The sequence below is a fragment of the Macrobrachium nipponense genome, chromosome 4, assembly GCF_015104395.2.
Source record: "Macrobrachium nipponense isolate FS-2020 chromosome 4, ASM1510439v2, whole genome shotgun sequence".
In the NCBI taxonomy this organism is placed as follows: domain Eukaryota; kingdom Metazoa; phylum Arthropoda; class Malacostraca; order Decapoda; family Palaemonidae; genus Macrobrachium; species Macrobrachium nipponense.
In genome coordinates, this window is record NC_061100.1 from 59,670,728 (window position 1) to 59,679,357 (window position 8,630).

Genomic DNA, 8,630 nt, shown 5'->3' on the forward strand with positions numbered 1-8,630 from the left:
TTCAAAAGCAATTCTTTCAGTAAACGTTAACGTAAGTAAATCATTTAACGCAAGTTGCGTCATATTAAACTAACATTAGTAGTTCAATTCAAATATAAGGGAGTTCATTCATATATCATTTTTCACCCTCTCCGAGAGAGAGAGAGAGAGAGCGAGAGAGAGAAACCCAGAACACAGTATTCACGAAGCCAAGCCAGTACTACATCTTACCAATTAATTATAGCATGCAGAATTAACATTATTTTAGTCTCTTGTGTCTTTCATTTACACAGCGTGATACGTACGCGCATGTGTCCATTGCAGTTTGCAAGCATTTATTTATTTCATTTACCGAGTACTTCAGCGAGGGACTGAGCATTCCTAAAATTTCCATTACCTGTCGTTGCCCGAGTGGTCTTTTCATTTTCTTTTATCACAAAAGACTTGCGTATACCGCAAGCACAATTCGCACAGTGTGCCACGCCAATTCATACTTCCAGACAGGAGTCGTTACCAGTTTTAGGACTGGCCACCACCAGTGCACGTCAGGTCTTACCATTTCACAGTGCCACTAATTCTTGACACTCCATCGACTGGCTGCTGAAGTACTCCCACCCTTTTACTTTCTCTCCTCCACTATTACACTCTGCCATGAGCAGTGCCATTTCAACTTCAGTATATTAAGTATACTGCATGTAGTGTCCGGGACACCCCAGCACGATACCAGTGCTCCAAGGAACGCCTCCATAAATGCCATTGCACCTTTACAGGCCGTACAGGTAGCCATTAAACCTGCGTGTCCGTCCTTACGGAACACCCAAATAATTAGTGTGTCCGTGACCAGGGTTCAGTGATCCTTCGGAACACTCAACAAGGGAACGCCTCCCCAAAGTGCCGCAATACCAGCACTACTAGTGCTGCCCAAGGAACGCCTCCTCATAAGTGCCGCGCACCTGTACAGACGTACAGGTAGCCCTATACCTGCGTGTCCGTCCTACGGAACGCTCATTCATTATAGAGTATCCGCCATTTTGGATCATTGAACCAAGGAACGCCTCCTCATAAGTGCCGTGCACCTGTATTGGACCTACAGGTAGCCCATTCCAACGTCTCCCAAGTTGGGAACGCCCGTAAGTGTGACGTACGCCGCACACTGCATTCGATTTTTTCACCTCATCAGAAGGTGCCATTCACAAAGTGCCACCGAGCACCCGGTCTTTTCAGACTTTTCCTTACCACGTCGCAGAACCCATTTCCAAGTGAGTGCCACTTTCCACAGTAGGCACTCCTATTCCATTCAGTACCCTTTCCTGGCCATTATTTTCATTTTCTTCCGAGCCTCTACTGTAGCCTAAGGGAAATGTCTTCCCCTGCTTCCCGCGACTTCTTTGCCAGAGAGCTAGAGAAGCTTGGAGCCCTCATAAACTCTGGGCAGGGAGGCTGGTTACACTGGACCAGCCCTTGACCAGTGGATAAAGACGCAGCAGGCTGCTGCGCGCCAGCAGGGAAAGGAAGAAAGAGAAGCAGAGAGGAAAGCCGCAGAAGCAGAGAGAAAAGAAAGAGAAGCAGAGAGGATAGCCAGAGAAGAAGAGAGAAAGCATGAGCTAGCTCTCCTAGATGACGCAATCTCTCTGCTAGTTTCCAAGCCCCAGACCATGAGCTGGACTCCCGGTAAGAGGTGGTTGCGGAGGTTCTGCACCACTTGTTGTGTGGCGTTTGGGCATGCTGTTGGATTTCCGATTCCCGACCAGTGCCCAAGTCCGGTTCTCTGCCTTGGGGTGGAGAGCTTCCAGGGTGAACTTCTCCAAGGCTACCATGTAGCCCTGCCTGATGAACAGTCTCCTACGGCCTATCAGTGGGTACAAGTCATGGCCGACACCGAAGCCAGGTCTCCCTTATTTCCAGAAAGGCATTGCCTAGGGGTGCCAAAATCCAGACGAACGAAGAAATTCAGTTTGAATGGATTGACGGTAACCTCTATTCTGTTCCTTCGGTCCTTCTGAATGTAAAAATGCCCTTTCTGGACCAGGTGACCAAGGAAACCACATTGTGCCGCCTGGCCGTAGTTGACCAATTCCATGATGTTTATCAGGTAATATTGGGCCGAGATCTACTTAAGCCGTATCTCCCCCTGGACGCAGCTCCCACTACCAGATGCACCGGATCCCTGCAGCATGCCTCATAATCCAACCCTCAATTTTAGATTCAGAGGCTAGTGCCTCCGATGTCCCAGACCATCCCTTTTATTTTGTAACCCTGGACCCGACCCAGTGTCAGAGCCAGACTTTTCTCCCGCATCATCTCAGCCTCTTACCATTTTAACCGCTACCTCCTCCACTTTGGAAGAGGTAAGCCCACCAGTTAACCCCGGACTTGCTTCCGAGGATGATTCAACGGAGGTTTCCTTAACCTCCCCACGTCACATCACTGCCAGAGAGGACTCTTCACCTGTGCCAGAGCACACTGCCAGCCTTGGTGACTCCGCAGATTCGCAACCTGTGGGGCCATCTCGGCCTTATCATCCAGTGCCACGGAAGAGGTTCTGGAACAAGTTCTGCCGAGACTGTGGCCGCAAGGGTCACATGTCTGCAAATTACGGAGGGTGCGCGAACCACAATATTCCGGCCATCGCAATGGCCGTCACTAATCCTTCTTCTCTAGGACCCCCAGCTAAGGGCCCTATAACCGTCGCACCCCTCCAAAGTCATTATCAGCCAAGCCACGTCAGAGCCTACGACGACTCTGGCGCTCAAGTCTCCCTGATACGGGAAGACAGAATTCCCCGAGGGGCTAACGTTGATAGACGTCGATTGATCACCATTGAAGGTATCAATCACATTAAACTGATCCTTCCGACCGTCCAATTGAGGGTCACTAGACCTCACTCTCCAAAGAATGTACTCTTGCAGTTGCAAGCTACATCCCAGGAGGTTACGACCTCCTCCTAGGGCAAGACATGAAGTCTCCCTCACAATTCAAAAAGCCTAGGGGTCCTAACCCCATGTCAATTCACTCCAAAGCAAGGAGTCACCGAAATTCTACTTCCTCTAGGAAGTACATCCACCAACAGTCTCCACCGTTACCAAGGAGGGAGATTGACCCATTCACGTTCCGTTGCAAAACCTGTAATGTAATAGGGCACTCTACTAATTGGCCTAGGTGCCCTAGCAAACTACCAGCACGGACACTGTCCATTTTCCACAATGGCCTAGCCTTCAACAAGAGACAGGAGCCTCTGTCTCCATTTAAAACCAAGGGACCACGCTGAGAGGTATTGCACCTCCGGTTACCCGTCACAGGTCCAGTCGACCTGAACTCTCTGCCAGTGCCACTTGGCTAGCACTGAGCAGTGCCAAGCTCCGTCCAGCCTGGACGTAGAGCCACCCCCGAACTTGACCTCTGCGCCTGGCCCCGAGCTAGCGCCGGCGCCTAACCTTATCAAGGATCCTCCTACAGGAGATCCTCCAACAGGCATGGAGCTTACCACAGCCCATGGCCAATCACTAGTTCCTTACTTCTTCATCCTTACCTCTGTCGCCCGAGGATGAACCTCCGGCAGACCTTACCTTTGTACCGTCCTCTGGAAAACCAGGAACTGCCCGACCAGGAGTCAGCCTGGAGTTTTCCCCCCCACCTCACGACGGTTGCCGCAGCAGCCGGAGTGAGGGCCTCCCCTGCCGTAGGTTCCACCTCTACGACGGTTGCTGCAGAGACCGAAGTAGGGTGTTCTCCTGAAATCCTTCAGGCTACCGCTGCCTCAGCTCCTGCCGGCGTTTCTGGCCTTTCCCCAGAGTCGGTGCCTCCGTACTACTCCTAGGACTGGTATAGCCAGGTCCTGGAGGAATAAGAAGAAGAAGAAGGGACGTCATTAACATACTAACAAAAGAGCCACATGCTCTCCTTGACACCTGTCCCTGAGGTACAGTGTCACATTCATTTGCAGAATGATCCTGGCACCTACCCAGAGAAGGTAGCCAGCCCGATCTCTGCCAGTAGCACTAACCCTCTAACCCCTAGCCACTGTAATACTAACCCTCTCACCTTAAATATAATTACCTCATTGCATTTCCCTCCTGGTAAATTAACCCATCATCATCCCCACGCATCATTACCTCTCATTATGTATTTTAACAGTTCCGTCGCTTGAACTACTGCTGTGCGTACCACACTCTGGAATGATTGCGTCTTCATTTAACTTATTGAGTAGGTTAGGCTAATGATTTAGTACCAGGGCATTAGGTTAGTAGCAAGTAGAATTTTCAAGTAACCTTATCTAGGGGTAGTAGAGTAGACTGTCGTCACAAGACAACCTGTAGTTATTTATTAGGCTAGACTACATCACTATATTAAGTTAGTACACTTAGCATCTTTGCCTATAAGTTAGGTAGGCCATTGTAGTCAGCCGTATCGCTGCTCAAAAAAAAACACTTCAAGTTAGAGTAGGAGAACTGGGTTGTCGAGGCGATCAACTTATTTAAGCCAAGACCTTCACGCCCGAAAGGGAGTGAATGCCTTCTTAACAGGGGGAGCTGCTACGTCTATAGAACGCCTCGCCTTCCCAGCAGAGTTTTAGTTAAGGTTTTAAGGTTTCTTATAAAAGTAGCAGCCATGCCGTCTCCTGAAGCTACTGTTGTTGGGAGAGTGGGGATGTCGTAGGAATGATATTTCCGGTCTGACGGAAGCTTAGGGTAAGAGGCAGGTCACAAGAGTAGCTAGGCTTCGAATGGATTTTAGGGACTTCTACAATAAGACCTATTTTATTTCCTTCCCAATTTGCTGGCGTTGTGTTTACCACCATTCAGGCAATGCTCGAGGCGGTTTTTGGAAGCCCCGTGATTCGAAAGCAAGCAGTATCGCTCTCAGTCGGCTGCGAGACGTGATCTCGGACAGAGGTCAAATTACCTGCCTTCCTTTAGGCCTACCCAGGGCGTGAGTGGCGCGCCGATGACCCAGGCCTCAGACAAAGGGGCCCCCCACCAATACTTTCCTACAAAGAGCCACATTTTCTTCAAAGGTCCACACTGAACACGACATCCAGATTCCATGAGTCACGTGCCGTCTCTCTGCCGCAAGTGTGCATTAACCAAGTGAATGAAAATCAGCTTGAATTGAATGAGACTATAAGCCCCAACGTGGGGGCCAATATCATTTAACTTTTCTCCAGGCCCAGCACGGGCCTTTTTGTAAATAAATAGTTTTAAAGAAAGTAACGAGCTGAGTTTTCTGGCGACCTTCCCTCTAAAGAAAGAAATCATAATAATCAGTTTACGGTAAGTTCAAGCAATTCCCTCTTGAAATCCCTCAATTATTTCCGTTTACGTATCTAGCTTCTCTCAAGGCCCTATATACGTAACAATATATATATATATATATATATATCTATATATACATATATATATATATACATAGATATATATATATTATATATATATATATATATATATATATATAGTATAGATATATATATATATATATATCATATATATATATATATATATATATATATATATATATATATATATATATGTTAACCCCCCCCTTTCATTCCCTAAACTACACAACCTGGGAAACTCTTACCTGTTGCCAACGGTGCCTGTCTGTAAGATGTGACGAGGCTTATTAAGACTGCATAAATATAAAAAATATCATTTATTTCCCAAAGCAATTGGTTATAACAAAGAACAAAATGATTAACAAGTTCATAATGGCATAAATACCCAAATCTGCCATAAAGAAACCAATAAGATAACATTCTACCTTCCTGACTAAGGTTACACTCTCAAACCCCAAACAAGTCACATTGTCTAGTATTCGTCAGTTAGAGAATCCCATTCCTAATCAACCATGGAATCGGACCCATCTGTAATAAAGATAATAGTTATATAGACACCCCACGTCACTCTTTTCAAAGTATTTACGTAAAGAGAATATTTCCACACTTCTCTCTCTCTTTTCCAAAAGGTAACAGTTTTTTCTAAGTTTTTATAGAACGTGTCTTACCTTTTCGATGGGCGTTTTCTCCCGACACTTCAAGCAACCGCTTGTTCTCTCCTTTGCACAAAGAATGCGTCTTCCACAAGAACCAGTAGGCCTGTAATACGCGTACAAACGAATGCACATGCCTCGCAAACGGGGACGAACCTCTGAGACAAGTTGCTTGTTCAGCAAATACCTTTCTCTCCATGTGAACTTTGCCGTGTACCACCCCTTGTCTCTAGGCGAGTGGAGCTATGTGACTTTATTATTATATAAAAGAAACACTTTAAACACATATCTATTATTAGCCATTCCCTCTTTCACTCTTTCTACTTTAGATATATATATATATATATATATATATACATATATATATAATATATCTATATATATAATATAATATATATATATAGAGAGGAAATATATATATATATATATAGCTATATATATATATAGATATATATATAGATATCTATATATAGATATATATATATATATATATATATATATATATATATATATATATATATATATATATTATAATATACAATATATATATGTATTATATATATAATAATATAATATAATATATATATATATATATATATATATATATATATATATAGATATATATATATATATATCTATAATATAGATATATATATATATCTATATATATATATATATATATATATCTACCTAATAAGTATATCTAGATATATATCTTATATATATATATATATATATATATATATATATATATATATATCTAATGTATTTATAATCTATATTATCATCTATAGTCTATATATATATATATATATATATATATATTATATATATCTCATATATATATATTGGTATATTTTATATATGTATGTATATGCATATATATATATATATGCATATATATAATATATATGATATATATATATATATATATATATATATATATATATATATATATATATATATATATAATTAAATTATTACATTTATTGATCGCCTCGTCTACCCAGCATTAGTTAAATATTTTAATTGGTAGTAAAGCTGCCATTTCCCCCTAATCAGCTGACTTCAAAGGGGAAAACGCAAGCCAGAGATAGGAATTCCATGTTAGCGGGGGAATAAAATTCTTACTCCTTAGGGTTTTCGCTAGCCGTATGTTTCTGGTTTCCAGATGCCCTGCTTTATTGGGGGGATAAGCTGAACCCATCCCCCATGAATCACACATGCATCTGGCTCAGTCGTCTCAGTCAGTGACCTGGGACGGATGTCCCATCCAACCAGTCCTTGCCATTATGCTAAACCACAGCGCTATTGGGCACCCAGACCTGAGACAAAGCTGACGCCGCATTCTACAAAGGAAAAAGGGTCCACTTACATAAAGGCTTCCAGGTACGTCTTGTGCTACGGCCATATTGCCAGTTCAGTCCTTTCGAGTCCAGTAAACTGAATTTCATTTCCCAATTCGAACTCCTAATTCTCAAATGAACATTCTTTTGCTCCTTTCACTGCCTCGTGGTCGCATGTCTCCCTTTTGTGATCGTCCCAGACAAATCTTCATTGCATATCTCATTTAAACACTAGAGTCCTTTCCCCAGTGTTAGATAAAATTGAATAACTGTAACTTGTGCAAGAAATCTTTAAGTCATTTGTGTCTAATCTGGGATTTTTTCCAGATCAGCTGAGTCTCATGTTCAAGTCTTCACAAGTGCTGCCTTAATGCAAGATACTTTGAATAATTTTGAAAGCCAGCATTTACGTGAATCTTATTTTAGCCAGCTCTCCCCTTGTGAGAGATAAGATTGGTCCCCGTGCGGACAAGCTGCATTTACCCTTTCCCCAGGCCATTCAACGGCCTCGTGTAAATAAGTGTATAATGTAAATTAATTAGATGGTTTTCAATAGCGACCTTATTATAGAGTAGCATATTTCCCTTTGTTAAGGTAAGTTATTCTGCATTTTCCCCAAAAATATTTCCCTTTACGTATTTAGGCCCTTAAGGCCTGCTCATATGTAAAAATGGCGAACCTTGCCATCATCGAACCCGGGCTTGCTTAAAAAGCTTGTAAATTACTTTATCCTTGTAAAACGTAAACTGTGAATGACTTACAAAGGTAAATCAGAGCACACTTGCACGGGAGACACACGCATGACTCACTGGTAAGGCATATCATTCATTTTAATATGATTATTCTTATAACAAATGTTAGCTTAAGGTACGCTTAGTAATTATTTTAGAAGTGTTTTGAATAAGATTGAACTTAGAAATATTATATTGTAACGGCCAGAGAGCCGAGCGAATTCTGTTATTTTGTATTGGTGCCCGCCTGACGAGACACGTGTGTGTAAGATAGATGCCAGTAAGTACTAGTTAAAACTAGGAAGTGCTTTGCCGGGGTTTATTGCATGTGTTAGCAATCCTAGCTAGTTAGGAGTGTTCTGCGGCAAAAGAAGTGTACAGGTCTTTTGTCTGTGATATGTTAGGGGAATTCGTTTAACTTTGTTTCATTCCAAGTGTTGGCAACACAGCATGCTCGCCTAGCCTTCCAGAGCTCGCTAGCTTGGTGCATGCGCTCTCTGGCCTGCCCGCTAACTCCTGTTCACGAACGACACCCATGTTTACCCCTTTAAACTTTATCTCAATGATTTAAGCAAAGTAACGTAGGTCT